This window comes from Hyperolius riggenbachi, chromosome 1 (assembly GCF_040937935.1).
Source record: "Hyperolius riggenbachi isolate aHypRig1 chromosome 1, aHypRig1.pri, whole genome shotgun sequence".
Taxonomy (NCBI): Eukaryota; Metazoa; Chordata; class Amphibia; order Anura; family Hyperoliidae; genus Hyperolius; species Hyperolius riggenbachi.
In genome coordinates this window covers 471,241,728-471,258,296 of record NC_090646.1, presented here as the reverse complement: position 1 = coordinate 471,258,296, position 16,569 = coordinate 471,241,728, and the positions used below count along the sequence as shown (strand labels likewise).

Below are 16,569 nucleotides of genomic sequence, written 5' to 3'. Positions count from 1 at the left end.
TATACAGTAGTTAAAATCATTTTTACATTTTCAGTTTATACAGTAAAGTACCTTGTATTAAATATTTCTTTACAGTAGATTACAAGTAGGTTTCTGGAATTATGTTCACACATCAAGGTTCCACTGTAATTAAGCATGGGGTGCTTATATACTACATAAAGCACTAACCTAAACTGAAGGAAGTTTGGACAGAGTGGGGTAAAAGAAGAGCAATTATCTTTCGACCTCTTTCCCTCTGTTCCAAATCGAAGGATTATTAAAGCAGACATAAAATTAAAATAAACGTATGTAATAAATCATTTTACGTGTAGAAGTATTATTAGCAATTAGAATTTTCCTGTAGTCTCATATTCTTATTTTCAATTTATTGGCTGCATTTCTAAGACTAAATTTTAAAAAGCAGCATATCAGTGGGATGTAAAATCTGCTTCGTTCAACTGCAAAGCAAAATAAATGATAGCCTTTTGAACTTTTCAGGATTAAATTGCTTTCAGCACTGTTTCATCATCCCGAATGTTTTGGCTTTCGTTTGCTGTTCCAGAGAGGCCCAGCTGCAATTGTCTACCATTCAACTGCCTCATTTGCATAGAAAAAAAAACACTAGTTAATTAACCTTTTCAACAAAATATAAATAAAAAGAGACCTCGGACAATTTCTAAGTAGAGCTAGTACTATATGTACCCATTTTTTATATCATCATGCCACATGTCAGTTCAGGTGCATTTAAAGGTGTGTATACACTTTTGATGAATGTCGCCCATCGGGTCTCGGTACTCGTTCACTTTGGGGGACATCGCTGGGCCGGGCTGTACAGACACAATAGCAGCTGTGTAGCTAATAACGTGTTCTGTTGCTATGCGGGGAGGGGGGAGTGATGGAGGGATGATGTGGCAGGCGAGGGGAAAAAGAATTAAATAGTGAAATGTATTTAAAAAAATAAACAAATAATAATAAAAAAATAAACAAACATGCCCGCAAGGATCAAAGCCCACCAACAGAAATCTCTGTTGGTGGGCAGAAAAGGGGTGTGTGTGTGTGTGTGTGTAACGATTGTGGAACTTCCTCCGTGATCAGTGCACAACGCGTGCGCTGATACGGCAGAAATCCTCCACAAGCGTATAATTGCAGGAACCCAGCAAAAGGTGCTACGCACCCGTAGAGGGAAATTCCTGTTGGCAGATGGCGTTGTGGAGTGCAGAGGAACCAATTCTCTGTACCTCCACAAATGCCAGACAGGAAGTGTACGAAGCGCAGAACGCAATCGCAAGAGAAGCGATTGCGAATGAGAACGAGCAAAGGGACAGGTTGTATGTGTGTGCACCAAACTAGTCGTCAACCCGCGACGGTGCACACACCACAGCAGATAAGAAGTAGGAACGCGATCGCGAGAGGTGCGAATGCCAGACATGACACAAGGTTATAGCAAGGCAGAGCACGAGAGTAGCAAAGGCACAGCAAATCATACAATGAGGAGATACGGAAAATAACAAACGCTAGCTAAACGCGAACACCGCACTCATTCGCAACAGTGCACGCGTTTATGCGCGGTCTCCACGTGATAAGCACAATAGAGACAAGCACGCCTAACTAACCATCGACAGACAAACATGAAACAGAGGACGCGAACGCTTGCTTAACGGTTACCTCACCGAGCCTCTAGCAAGCGTTCGTAGCAGACAAGATGCGGCTAACAATGTCGAATCCGAGGAATCAGAACGCAAAACCTGCGAATCAAAATTCACTTTAGGTTGTGAAACTGACGCTTCCATAGCGAAAACCTCCGCGATCTGCGGAGCAGACTGCAAGGCATCTAGGACCGAAACACTGGAGCAACTGTCATCAGGCAACGGGCCCCTAGAGGTGTGAACAGGGTGAGACAGAGACTCATTTGCAGAAGAAATAGCGACATCAACAGGATAAACTTTATTAGGCATATTAATTTTACTTTTGACGCTGCATAGTCGAGAAATTTTCCCCATAGCAGGGTCACAGACGGAAGATCTCAAAGATCTGTTTCTAAATGAAAAAGGATCCCACACATCCTTGAGCAAACCGGCAGACTCATGCCGATCACAATCTGCAGGAACATCCGAGAAACAGGCATCAGATCGCACAGATTCAAACTGCACACTGTCAGGAGAGAATCCTTCAGGATTCGCACAGGAATCAACCACAGCGGCACACTCATTCATTTCAGATTGCACAAAGTCAAGACTCTCATGCTTTACCCCAGAAAGGCAGGAACAATCATCCGACAACGATGTCTCTTTATTGGAATCAATTGGTTGGTGTGTGTGTAACTCATCCAAAATCGTTTGCCATACATAGATCACCAGATCCACATCATCCTTGTCACATTCATCGGAATCAATCAGAAGGTACATAGAATCGAGACAAGCATTCAAGACATCTTCGCTTTTTGCGATGTAAAAATCGCAAAAGGCTTTCCAATCAAAATCAAATTCCTCCAATAAGGCCCCGACATCCCATGAGGCAAATGGAGGTTCAAACAAGCCAGTATCTAGATAATCTCCATATGGGTGGAGATCAGGAACAAGAACAGATTTTTTAACTGCTGTAATATAGTGTGCGATCCTACCTATAATAGGATCCATATAAGCTTTGGATTGGGGCAACGAAACCTGAGACTGAGAAGTCTCTCTGAAATCATCACATTCAAGTGCTTTCCGTACTTCAGAGTTTACAGAACTAATTTCTTTATTTGTAGTTGCTATGGGCAACAGATTTTTCCGCTGGAAAGTCTTCCTAGATCTTTTACGTTTAGACTTAGCAGCTCTGGATGGCTGCTTTTTGGATGAAAGAGTAGATGGAACAGCTGATTGAGCTGCTGACAACAACTCATTATGTATGGTAATTGAGGTAATCTCAGCCAATTGTGAATTAAAAAGGCCAAGAATTCCAGGGGTCTTTGACTCAGGGTGGTATGATCTAACACATCATAAGCCCACATTGACATTTCGCCCCCCAACAGAATGTAGACCATTTGGGGGGCCCAGGTAGACACTGGGGTGCATTGGAATTCAGGGTTCGCTAACAGTTTAGTGCACTCAGACAAAAACTCGTCTGCTGATTCAGGTTCAAGATTCTTAAATCTCTTAAAGGTACAAGAGCCATATTCGACAAAATCGTACAAATCGGAAATTCCGTCTACACTAGGGTTTTGGGTTGGGCTGGTCATACTGTAACGATTGTGGAACTTCCTCCGTGATCAGCGCACAACGCGTGCGCTGATACGGCGGAAATCCTCCACAAGCGTATAATTGCAGGAACCCAGCAAAAGGTGCTACGCACCCGTAGAGGGAAATTCCTGTCGGCAGATGGCGTTGTGGAGTGCAGAGGAACCAATCCTCTGTACCTCCACAAATGCCAGACAGGAATTGTACGAAGCGCAGAACGCAATCGCAAGAGAAGCAATTGCGAATGAGAACGAGCAAAGGGACAGGTTGTATGTGTGCGCACCAAACTAGTCGTCAACCCGCGACGGTGCACACACCACAGCAGATAAGAAGTAGGAACGCGATCGCGAGAGGTGCGATCGCCAGACGTGACACAAGGTTATAGCAAGGCAGAGCACGAGAGTAGCAAAGGCACAGCAAATCATACAATGAGGAGATACGGAAAATAACAAATGCTAGCTAAACGCGAACACCGCACTCATTCGCAACAGTGCACGCGTTTATGCTCGGTCTCCACGTGATAAGCACAATAGAGACAAGCACGCCTAACTAACCATCGACAGACAAACATGAAACAGAGGACGCGAACGCTTGCTTAACGGTTACCTCACCGAGCCTCCAGCAAGCGTTCGTAGCAGACAAGACAGACACACGAAAACAGGGACAAGCGAGAGATAGGATCCACAGCACTAGCGAAAGTGGCTAGCGCGATCCAGGAAGACAGAACAGAAGGATCCACAGCACTAGCGCAGGATGCCAGTGCGATCCAGGTAGACAGAACAGAAGGATCCACAGCACTAGCGCGAAGCGAGTGCGATCCAGGCAGACAGAACAGAGTAGCAGACCAGAAGGATCCACAGCACTAGCGCAAGGCGAGTGCGATCCAGGAAGGCAGAACAGAAGGATCCACAGCACTAGCGCAGGATGCTAGTGCGATCCAGGTACAGATCAAAAGGGGCTACCAGTAACAACCGCTGTTCCGGTTAGCACCCAGACACACAGAACGATTTCCTGTCGACCACCGCTGGGACAGGACAATCGCAACAGACAAACAAAACAGATAAGCAATCCTAACTGCACTAAGGAAACATGCCCAGTGCAGTTTCCAGGGATTACTCTAAGCTGATCTTCAAACAAAGAGTAAGGCTGACACTCCTCCAGGAGTGTTTCACAGGAAGGAATCCTTATGACCAGCCCAGCATTGTGGGAAACACATAGTACTTATAGTACACGCCTCCAATGAATGTAGCCAGGCAATTTGCATGACAACGTATGCAAATTCCTCAGCAAGCACAAGCTGCAAAACTGACAGAAGCTCTCCTTTCCAGAGTCCTGCAGCATGCAAACCTAAACAATGGTCAAAAAGCTGCCTGCCTGCACAGGCAGCTGAGCAAATCATTACAGGGGGGGGGGGGGGGGGGGAATTACTTGTGTGCTGAGTTGTACGGCCCTGCAGTGAGGCCTTAAAGCTGCAGTGGCCTAATTTGTAAAAATAGCCTGGTCACTAGGGTGTTTAAACCTGTGGTCCTTAAGTGGTTAAGGAAGGATGCCATATTATTTGATTGACTGTTGAAAAAAGATGCAGACCAGTCAATGGAATGGTGAGGGTATAAGAATATTCTGGTGATGTAGATAGATACTCTTAATATACTTAGAAATGCATATCATTTTATAGGCTGAAACAAAGACGAGTTAAGTATGTATTTTTATTGCTTTGCACAAAACTCTTAACATGCTGTATTTGTATTAAAAGCTGTATAATGGAGCTCTGCAGTTTACAACTTGATTATAGCTCTATAAATAAAATTACCTTTGAAATGTATTTACAACAAGCGTCCTAAATAAAAGCCAAAGAAAACCACATGTCAGATAAATCAAATGTTGTATTATCATCATCCATTGTAATCCATGAATTATAGCTTTCCCATCATAGTCATTCTGTGGGGTCTTTAGTAAATCTCTGTAACGATTGTGTAATTCTTCCCGTGGTCAGCGCACAGGATGCGCGCTGACACTGTGGAAATCCTCCACAAGCGTATAATCTGAGAGAACCCAGCAATGGTGCTATGCACCTGTAGAGGGGAATTCCTGCCGGCAAATGGAGCTGTGGAGTGCAGAGGAACAGATCCTCTGCACAGCCACAGATGCCAGATAGGAATTGTACGAGGGGAAGCAATGCAGGGCAAGATAGCCCTTAAAGAGAGAGAGCACAGAGACAGGGTGTATGTGTGTCCACCAATCTAGTCGCCATCCAGCGACGATGAACACACAACCGTGAAGACCGGGTGGGAAAGCAATCGCAAGAGATGGCGATTGCTAACAGTGACACAAGACTGAATAAGCACAGAGACGGAATGGATGTATGTCCCCCAATCTAGTCACCAGCCAGCGACGGTAAACACACAACAGTGGAAACCAAGCGAGAGAACGCAATCGCAAGAGATGCGATTGCCAATGAGAATGAGCACAGGGACAGAATGTATGTGTGTGCACCAATCTAGTCGCCAACCAATGACGGTGAACACACAACAGCAGAAACAAAGTAGGAACGCAATCGCGAGAGAGGCGATTGCCAGAAGTGACACAAGACTGAGCAGGACAGAGCACGAGAGTAGCAAAGGCACAGCAAACAACAATGAGAAGACAAGGAAAATAACAAACGCTAGCTAAACGCGAAACACCGCACTCATTCGCAACAGCGAACGCGTTTTCGGCATGGTCACCGCGCATTAGGCACCCAGTAATAAGTGTGCCACCCTAACTAACCACAAGTAATATAAATGAACACAAATAGACTGAGACAGACAGAATGAATGCTTGCGAAAGCAAACGATCAACACAGACAAACAGGTTGCGTAGACGCTTGCTAATCGGTTGCCTCGCACCAGGCAACAGCAGGCGCAAACACAGGACAAGACAGACAGATGAGTGCAGCCAGTAGCCACCGCGGCTATGGTCTACACTCCAGGAACTCAGGCAAGGAAGATCCACCGCTGCTACCGCTAGAGTGAGTGCGATCCAAACAGACAAACAGATGGGGCTAACAGTAGCAACCGCTGCTCTGATTAGCACCCCTGAGGCAGAATACAGAAGGAGGCACTGCCACTACCATTAGGGCTAACGCAATCCAGACAGATGAACAGAAGGGGCTACCAGTAGCAACCGCTGCTCTGGTTAGCACCCCCAGACAGACAGAACGATTTCCTGTCGACCGCCGCTGGCGGCAGGACAATCGCAGCAGAGAGACAACACAGGCAAAACAGATAATGCAACCTGACTGCACTAGAGGATTGCCTAGTGCAGTCCCCAGGAATTACTCTAAGATAATCTTTAGCAAACAATAGCAAGGCTGACACTCCAGGAGTGTATTAACAAACCATCATGACCAGCAAAGGATTGTGGGATCACATGGTATTTATGCTGCAAGCCTTCAAAGGAGGCGGCTAGATAATTTGCATGACAAATGTATGCAAATTCCTCAGCAGCAGAGCAGGTCTGAAACTTGCAAAGTGAAGACAGGTCTCTCTCCCAGAGACCTGCAGCCCACAGACTTGAGGAATGGTCAAACAGCTGTCTGCCTGTGCAGCCAGCTGAGCGGATTATTACAATCTCTATCAGAGAACCAGCTGACATCCATACACACCAATATCACCTCCACAATATTTTTTTTAATTGAAATATTTTTTTCATTGTGTTGGTGTGTTATTTACTGTTAGCTATTTGTGGCAACTAGTAAGGGGTCGATGTCTGGGGGCACTTTTATTATTAAAGGGTACTTCTAGATTCCCATAAGTCTGGACATGTTTAAATCCAGACTGAAAACCCGCCTGTTCAGTTTGGCATTTGTAGAAATATAACTTTTGTTGTGTGAATACTTCATCCTACTACCAACTACTGAATCTGAGAGAGCCTAAGCGCTTTGAGTCCAATGGGAGAAAAGTGCTATAGAAATGTTATTGTATTGTATTGTATAAGTCCCCACCATACTATTAGCACCAGAGAAGGGGATGGGTGGCTTGTCCTTAGCATGGCGGGAGTGACATCACGCCACGGGCAGGGTAAGTGGGGAGGGCACTGCTCTTGGTTGTCGATCGGTTAAAGTGATCAGCCCAGATTGAGCTCTGGCCCGAGAGGTGGAGAGGGGTCGGTAGCTGCCGTACACACACTGGATTCTAAACAGAGGCGGCTGTTAGGAGCTGTCATTCACAGATAGAACACTGGAATTATGGATTGTTTGTTTAAGGGCCAGGAACTTTTATGACTAATTCCCTTCTATTAGCAGTCATTTATGGCAGCATGCCATATGTGCAGAGTTTAGACAGATTAGCATTGAGTAGGTGTTATATATATCCCTGATATAATCAAGGTTAAAATTATCGCTGCGTAATATGTTGGAGCTTTATAAATACAATAAATAAATATATTAATATAAATAAATGCTAACGGTCTTAACAAAGATGAGAGCAAAGCATTCTGAAAAAGTTGTGGATTCAGGTGGCACGTTTGCACAGGAAACTATAACAACAAAATTCACATTTAAACACTTCCAAAGAGGCACTATGGTGTTTACAAGGCTCATGAACTAAAAATGAACAACTTTAGACTAGAGTATATACAGGTCCTTCTAAAAAAATTAACATATTGTGATAAAGTTCATTATTTTCTGTAATGTACTGATAAACATTAGACTTTCATATATTTTAGATTCATTACACACAACTGAAGTAGTTCAAGCCTTTTATTGTTTTAATATTGATGATTTTGGCATATAGCTCATGAAAACCCAAAATTCCTATCTCAAAAAATTAGCATATCATGAAAAGGTTCTCTATACAAGCTATTAACCTAATCATCGGAATCAACTAATTAACTCTAAACACCTGCAAAAGATTCCTGAGGCTTTTAAAAACTCCCAGCCTGGTTCATTACTCAAAACCGCAATCATGGGTAAGACTGCCGACCTGACTGCTGTCCAGAAGGCCATCATTGACACCCTCAAGCAAGAGGGTAAGACACAGAAAGAAATTTCTGAACGAATAGGCTGTTCCCAGAGTGCTGTATCAAGGCACCTCAGTGGGAAGTCTGTGGGAAGGAAAAAGTGTGGCAGAAAACGCTGCACAACGAGAAGAGGTGACCGGACCCTGAGGAAAATTGTGGAGAAGGACCGATTCCAGACTTTGGGGAACCTGCGGAAGCAGTGGACTGAGTCTGGAGTAGAAACATCCAGAGCCACCGTGTACAGGCGTGTGCAGGAAATGGGCTACAGGTGTCGCATTTCCCAGGTCAAGCCACTTTTGAACCAGAAACAGTGGCAGAAGCGCCTGACCTGGGCTACAGAGAAGCAGCACTGGACTGTTGCTCAGTGGTCCAAAGTACTTTTTTCGGATGAAAGCAACTTTTGCATGTCATTCGGAAATCAAGGTGCCAGAGTCTGGAGGAAGACTGGGGAGAGGGAAATGACAAAATGCCTGAAGTCCAGTTTCAAGTACCCATAATCAGTGATGGTCTGGGGTGCTATGTCAGCTGCTGGTGTTGGTCCACTGTGTTTTATCAAGAGCAGGGTCAATGCAGCTTGCTATCAGGAGATTTTGGAACATTTCATGCTTCCATCTGCTGAAAAGCTTTATGGAGATGAAGATTTCATTTTTCAGCACGACCCGGCACCTGCTCACAGTGCCAAAACCACTGGTAAATGGTTTACTGACCATGGTATTACTGTGCTCAAGTGGCCTGCCAACTCTCCTGACCTGAACCCCATAGAGAATCTGTGGGATATTGTGAAGAGAAAGTTGAGAGACGCAAGACCCAACACTCTGGATGAGCTTAAGGCCGCTATCGAAGCATCCCGGGCCTTCATAACACCTGAGCAGTGCCACAGGCTGATTGTCTCCATGCCACGCCGCATTGAAGCAGTCATTTCTGCAAAGGGATTCCCATCCAAGTATTGAGTGCATAACTGAACATAATTATTTGAAGGTTGATTTTTTTTGTTTTAAAACACTTTTCTTTTATTGGTCGGATGAAATATGCTAATTTTTTGAGATAGGAATTTGGGGTTTTCATGAGCTGTATGCCAAAATCATCAATATTAAAACAATAAAAGGCTTGAACTACTTCAGTTGTGTGTAATGAATCTAAAAATATATAAAAATCTAATGTTTATCAGTACATTACAGAAAATAATGAACTCTATCACAATATGCTAATTTTTTGAGAAGGACCTGTATAAAGAAGGCCAAATGGTATGGTTTGTTGGGACTTTTGGAATTGGCGCCTTTCATTTTGGTGCTAGTATAAGCCACACAGCTGAGATTTCATCTATACAATTTTTGCCAGTGGTTTTATAATTTTCCCCCTATAATTTGGCTATCCCTTACCAATTTCTTTTAACAAATAATCCCATTCCAAGGCCTAAAGCCATGCACACAAGCTCAACAAAGGTTGTTTGAAACGTCCCATAAACTACAGATTTTGACGGATATCAATCTTGTTAAAAAATGTAGCCAAAAGACAACGTCGAGCAACCAATCCAACCGGTGGATCTACTCAGTTGGGCAGATATCAGTCACGTGTGTACAATGTCATTTAGACTAAATAATTCTATAGAATGTCCACATGTTGTGTGTAATGTTGCTTCTGCTTGCATGTGCTGTATTTTACTTAAATTAAATGAGTTGGTCGTTTGCAATATTGGTGTGTGGACAAATTTGTTAGGAAGACTCATCATTTTTCCTTGTCGCCGGTTAAGTCGCTTCCGTGGCATTGGTCATTTGTTTGCGGTGATTTTATAGAGCATGTGTACGGACCTTTATCCTAAACTCCACTTAACATAAAACCCTAAAAATCCACCTGCTTAATACGAGTATATCCTTTAACTCTTCCAAATGATGCCTAATTCCAGTCAATAATCCTAATTAATACACACTGTGCACTGTCTCCACCCCTGGTGCAAATACAGCCTTCATCAGATTAAATTTTCAGCACCAGCATATTTTCCTTGTAATTGCAACACTGGGGCCAGAATTAACCCCATCCAGCAAAATTCTGAAAGTCGGTGATTATAACTGAACATAGTCACTTGTAGCTGAGCAAGTGGTTACAAAACCATTGATGCTATAAATAAGTGAATCCATAGCTTGTACTCTACTGGGTTTACCCCAGTTATTCTACCAATGCACTACAGTGTTATTCATGATCAGTGATTAGATTAAAAAAATCTAATTTTCCATCATAACTGGGTGTGAAATGGTTTTCTTATTTACAACAGGTCCGATCCGTTTCCGATTGAGAAAAGGATTGATTTTGCCAAGTTATCGAAAAATTGATTCCTTTATCGATCGGGAGCAGTTTGGACATGTGCACACGGTACAACTTCCTGTCCGATCACCCGTTGATCGATACAGGAAATTGCAACGTGTGTTCCCAGCCCTAGGGATCACGTGGTCCTATTTTCCCTAGAAACCACATTCTGTTTCCTGTTGTTGCATAACCACAATACCAGTATCTGCAGAGTTCACATGTTACCTGTGATATAATCCTTCCACACTGCTCCTGAGTGTCTGACCTTGAGGTTTTGTCCAAGACAAAGTCAGAAGGCTGTATACTGATGACTCCTACTGGGCCTGAGTAATCCAGAACAGGGCGAAAAAACTGGTGTAAAAGTGGAGAATATGACCTGAGCTATCGGTTAGAATCCTTTTTATCATTCAACAGCGGAAGCTTCTCAAATTATGCTCCATTTTTCTTTGTACTTTGTCTTAGTAAATCAGCCAACATAATAAGTTCTTGAAAATAATTTCTTATTATACAATATGACATAAAGTGGTATTGGAATGTAGGTGATAGGTGAGTTGAAATGTGACTCAGCAAATCAGAGTCCAGAACAGACTCCCCACACCTGCTGCTGTCTGCTATACTTCTTTAAAGCGGTATCGTCACCATAACAATGAAATTTCAACAGCAACTGGTCTGAGTGTATTAAATGATAAAGATGCTAAGCCTGCATTCAAAACTTTCAAAACTTTTTCTGCTGTTATGATTTGAAGTTATCACATACTTCAGGAGCACTGGCCCTTTAGTAGTCGTGCCAAAGAATTGCATGCTGGGGATTCTTTTTATCTATAATCTATTCCTCCTCTTCCCTTTATTTCCCTGCCACCTGCTTATCTGAAACCTAATTCCCTACTCACTTGTGTTTACAAGCAAGGCTGAGGTGACTCAGCGATTGGAGGAGACAAGAAAAAAAGTAAAGGGCAGAAATGACATCACGAGTTAGCCTTAAAGGGATACTGTAGGGGGTCGGGGAAAAAATGAGCTGAACTTACCCGGGGCTTCTAATGGTCCCCCGCAGACATCCTGTGTTGGCGCAGCCACTCCCCAATGCTCCGGCTCCGCCTCCGGTTCACTTCTGGAATTTCTGACTTTAAAGTCAGAAAACCACTGCGCCTGCGTTGCCGTGTCCTTGCTCCCGCTGATGTCACCAGGAGTGTACTGCGCAGACACAGACCATACTGGGCCTGCGCTGTGCGCTCTTGATGACATCAGCGGGATCGAGGACACGGCAACGCAGGCGCAGTGGTTTTCTGACTTTAAAGTCAGAAATTCCAGAAGTGAACCGGAGGCGGGGCCGGAGCATCGGTGAGCGGCTGCGCGGGCACAGGATGTCTGCGGGGGACCATTAGAAGCCCCGGGTAAGTTCAGCTCATTTTCCCCCGACCCCCCTACAGTATCCCTTTAACTGTGGGCAAAAGACATTGGCCCCCACCGGGAACAGAATTCTCGTCATTTACTGTATAACATTCACTGAAATCAAAACGTGGACAGTATAATACATGTGTTATGTAAGTAGATCAAGTATTTATGTGTTTTTTTTCCCTGGCATAGTATGGCTGATCCTACTGCTTTAAAAGACAAACTGAGGTTATATGTTGATGTTATTCCTAATACAGAAGTCATGTGACTGACAGAGCCACGCTGGGTTTTCTCCCACTGTAGCATTTGCTGTTTCTTTCACTGTTGACTTTAGTAGCTAAAGTTCTGCCACAGCTTTGGAATTAGTATGGGATACAGTACTTTATGACTAGCTAATAACTGCAGAATGAAACAAAATCCCCTATATTTCTCACACATTTTCAATCAGAGATGTTGGCAGCCTTCTAAATAAAGGGAATATGCACATTTTTCAGGCGAAAAGGCCACTAGAGCAGCCACACTAAGTAGTCAAGAACTTTCTGAAACTACGGAAAGTAAGAATTAGTAGAAAGAATTGCTGTACAAATACATTGATTAGGTATATTCAGTGGGATGCGAAAGTTTGGGCAACCTTGTTAATTTTCATGATTTTCCTGTATAAAACGTTGGTTGTAACATAAAACATGTAAGTTAAATATATCATATATGAGACACACACAGTGATATTTGAGAAGTGAAATGAAGTTTATTGGATTTACAGAAAGTGCGCAATAATTGTTTTAATAGAATTAGGCAGATGCATAAATTTGGGCACTGTTGTCATTTTATTGATTCCAAAACCTTTAGAACTAATTATTGGAACTCAAATTGGCTTGGTAAGCTCAGTGACCCCTGACCTACATACACAGGTAAATCCAATTATGAGAAAGAGTATTTAAAGAGGCACTTAAGCCAAATAAAAAAAATGAGTTTTACTCTCCTGGGGCTTCCCTCAGCCCCCTGCAGCTGTCCGGTGCCCTCGCAGCCTCGCTCCGATCCTCCTGGACCCCCCGGCGACCACTTCCGGTTTCGCCGTCAGTACCCGACAGGCTGGGAACGTGAGTGATTCTTCGCGTTCCCAGCCACAATAGCGCCCTCTATGTTGCTATAGCAGCCCTCTCTGCTGCCCCCTGCATCGTCACAGCAGCAGCGCTGCGAGACGGGAACCCGGATTAGAGGAAGCCGCTGCCTAAAGCAAGTAATAGCAGCGGGGGGAGCGCTATACTTGGGCACTATACTAGCTATACTGGGCACTATACTAGATATACTGGGCATTTTACTAGCTATACTGGGAACTATACTAGCTATACTGGGCATTTTACTAGCTATACTGGGCACTATACTGGCTATACTGGGCACTATACTAGCTATATTGGGCACTGTACTAGCTAAACTGGGCACTTTACTAGCTATACTGGACACTACCTACCTATACTGGGCGCTATACTGGCTAAACTGGGCACTTTACTAGCCATACTGGGGCACTATACTAGCCATACTGGGGCACTATACTAGCCGTACTGGGGTACTATACTAGATAAACTGGGCACTTTACTAGCTATACTGGGCACTATACTAGCTATACTGGACACTACCTACCTATTCTGGGGCACTACCTACCCATACTGGGCACTATACTGGCTATACTGGGCACTATGCTAGCTAAACTGGGCACTTTACTAGCTATACTGGGCACTATACTAGCTATACTGGACACTACCTACCTATACTGGGCACTATACTGGCTATACTGGGCACTACACTAGCTATATTGGGCACTTTATTAGCTATACTGGGCACTTTACCAGCTATACTGGGCACTATACTAGCTATACTGGGCACTATACTAGCTATACTGAGGCACTACCTACCCATACTGGGCACTATACTAGCTATACTGGGACACACTGGGGGGCTTCACCAATCCAGCATTTCCTACCCCCGGCTTAAATGGGGGTCAATCATTTGTCCCTGTTTTTTCAGGGGAAAGTTGGGGGTCGGCTGATATGCGGGTCAGCTTATATGCGAGTATATACGGTACATAATTCTGCACCTAACCTTATCCAACACGTAGCTAATAAAGCTTCATATTATGTAACTGTGGCGGCAGCCTCTGTGTTTCTTCCAGAGGGGCTGAACACTCTCCTCAGAGATTCATCTTCGCAAGGACATATACTTGTCACTTCAGCTAAATTATTATTATTTATATAGCGCCAACATCTTCCGCAGCGCTGTACAGAGTATATAGTCTTGTCACTGACTGTCCCTCAGAGGAGCTCACAATCTAATCTCTACAATAGTCATGTGTCTATCATAGTCTAGGGCCAATGTTTAGGGGTAAGCCAATTACCGTAACTTATCTGTATATTTTTGGGATGTATGAGGAAACCAGAGTGTCTGGAGGAAATCCATGCAAACACAGGGAGAACATACAAACTCCATGCAGATAGTGATCACAAACAATTCAGTTCTGTTTTAAGGGGGGAGGGTGGAGTAAGCAGGAGGTGGGCATTATGGCTACATGTATACAGGGGAGAACTTAATGGTTGTGCTTCATTTACGGGTTACATGTGGAACGGGGTCATGACTTCACCAGGTGGGGCACAACATTTTGGCAATAACCACACTAATGGGATTAAGTTGTAGTTTTTCCCTTTTTGCTCTCCAAGGCATGGATATGCCACAGTGTACATGGATTCTACTTCCTGTGGAACAGGAGTGGCAGGACTTGTTGGAAAACCCAGGGGAATACTTAATATCCTGTAGAGACAGGCTTATCCAAATGAAGTTTATATTACGTATATATTACACTCCAGCCAGGTTAGCAAATATGTACCCTGACAGATCTGATGAATGTCGTAGGTGTAGGCAGTCCCCTGGAGACTTTATGCATATGGTCTGGAATTGTCCAAACATTCGGCTATATTGGGAACAGATTAACGAATTGCTACAAAAAATATTTGAAAGACCTATTTCTTTGGATCCTAAAACGCATCTACTGGGGATTTCAGGCGACATTACACCCTCTAGGAGATTAGTTCTGCTTTGGGACATACTTTCATATTTTGCCAGAAAAACCATTATCCTGCATTGGATACAGTCAGAGGCCAAATTCGCGGCAGCCTGGATCAAAATAGTCAATGCTACCATACCCATGTACAAATTAACTTATATTCAGAGGAATTGTCCCCTAAAATTCGACAGTATCTGGATTCCGTGGTTAGAACACCTTAAGAAACATGGCGTTGCCTATGACACTGATGTGTAAGCTCACAAATGATTCTGTGTGGTTGGGGACTGCGAGAGGAAATAAGGTTGGGCGGGGGGTGAAATTTCAGGTTGGGAAAGGGTGGGGGAGTGGTGTTGATGTTATCAATGTAATGTATGTTTGTATACGAAAAACATTTTCAATAAAACTTATTTGAAAAAAAAAAAAAAAAAGAATTAGGCAGATGCATAAATTTGGGCACTGTTGTCATTTTATTGATTCCAAAACCTTTAGAACTAATTATTGGAACTCAAATTGGCTTGGTAAGCTCAGTGACCCCTGACCTACATACACAGGTAAATCCAATTATGAGAAAGAGTATTTAAAGAGGCACTTAAGCCAAATAAAAAAAATGAGTTTTACTCTCCAGGGGCTTCCCTCAGCCCCCTGCAGCTGTCCGGTGCCCTCGCAGCCTCGCTCCGATCCTCCTGGACCCCCCGGCGACCACTTCCGGTTTCGCCGTCAGGACCCGACAGGCTGGGAACGCGAGTGATTCTTCGCGTTCCCAGCCACAATAGCGCCCTCTATGTTGCTATAGCAGCCCTCTCTGCTGCCCCCTGCATCGTCACAGCAGCAGCGCTGCGAGACGGGAACCCGGATTAGAGGAAGCCGCTGCCTAAAGCAGGTAATAGCAGCAGGGGGAGCGGAGAGGGGGGAGCGCTATACTTGGGCACTATACTAGCTATACTGGGCACTATACTAGATATACTGGGCATTTTACTAGCTATACTGGGCACTATACTGGCTATACTGGGCACTATACTAGCTATATTGGGCACTGTACTAGCTAAACTGGGCACTTTACTAGCTATACTGGGCACTATACTAGCTATACTGGACACTACCTACTTATACTGGGCACTATACTGGCTAAACTGGGCACTTTACTAGCCATACTGGGGCACTATACTAGCCATACTGGGGCACTATACTAGCCGTACTGGGGTACTATACTAGCTAAACAGGGCACTTTACTAGCTATACTGGGCACTATACTAGCTATACTGGGCACTACATCTAGCTATATTGGGCACTTTATTAGCTATACTGGGCACTTTACCAGCTATACTGGGCACTATACTAGCTATACTGGGCACTATACTAGCTATACTGAGGCACTACCTACCCATACTGGGCACTATACTAGCTATACTGGGACACACTGGGGGGCTTCACCAATCCAGCATTTCCTACCCCCTGCTTATATGGGGGTCAATCATTTGTCCCTGTTTTTTCAGGGGAAATATGGGGGTCGGCTTATATGCGGGTCAGCTTATATGCGAGTATATACGGTACATAATTCTGCACCTAACCTTATCCAACACGTAGCTAATAAAGCTTCACATTACGTAACTGTGGCGACAGCCTCTGTGT

At 44.0% G+C, this 16,569-nt stretch overlaps 1 protein-coding gene across 1 annotated transcript in view; it reads left to right on the top strand.

Moving 5' to 3' along the window:
* Positions 1 to 16,569, top strand: part of GAL3ST1 (galactose-3-O-sulfotransferase 1) — an 83,489-nt gene that overhangs the window by 60,727 nt on the left and 6,193 nt on the right. The gene's annotated exons all lie outside the window — the stretch shown is intronic.